Source organism: Trichechus manatus, unplaced genomic scaffold (assembly GCF_000243295.1).
Source record: "Trichechus manatus latirostris isolate Lorelei unplaced genomic scaffold, TriManLat1.0 scaffold00241, whole genome shotgun sequence".
NCBI lineage: Eukaryota > Metazoa > Chordata > Mammalia > Sirenia > Trichechidae > Trichechus > Trichechus manatus.
The window spans coordinates 2,880,063-2,880,625 of NW_004444177.1; the positions used below are offsets into that span (position 1 = coordinate 2,880,063).

The 563-nt window shown below is 44.2% G+C and overlaps 1 non-coding gene across 1 annotated transcript; it reads right to left on the reverse strand.

Annotated features, from left to right (window-relative positions):
* Positions 1–292: 292 nt before the first annotated feature.
* TRNAG-UCC (transfer RNA glycine (anticodon UCC)) lies at positions 293–363 on the reverse strand. Its single transcript has one exon. It is a non-coding gene; the product is annotated as a tRNA-Gly (tRNA).
* Between the last annotated feature and the right edge of the window lie 200 nt (positions 364–563).

Genomic DNA, 563 nt, shown 5'->3' on the forward strand with positions numbered 1-563 from the left:
ACCTCTAAACACTGTCACTTTGCTGTTGTTAGCTGTTGCTGAGTTGGCCCCTGACTTATGGTGACCCCATGCACAACTGAACAAAACACTGCCCCGTTCTGCACCATCCTCATGATTGGTTGCAGATTGGACCATTGTGATCCATATGGTTTTCATTGGCTGATTTTCATAAGTAGATCACCAGGCCTTTCTTCCTAGTATGTCTTAGTCTGGAAGACTTGCTGAAACCTGTTCAGCAATCATAGCAACATGCAAGCTTCCACTGACACATGGGCAGTAGCTACACATGAGGTGCACTGGCTGGGAATCGAACCCAGGTCTCCCGCATGGAAGGTGAGAATTCTACCACTGAACCACCACTGCCTCACTAAAAAAAAAAAAAAAAGCTGTCAATATCTTTTGATAATTCCTGTACCATAAGCAAGAAAGAGAAGAAACCCTTCTTGCCTCTGTGTTCCAGGCAGTTAAGGATGAAAGAGAATCCAATACTTGACTGTGAAGAAGAAGAGAAACCTACTTCTCAGAAATCTAATGCCCTTATGATGACTTCTGGTTGAGCCAGG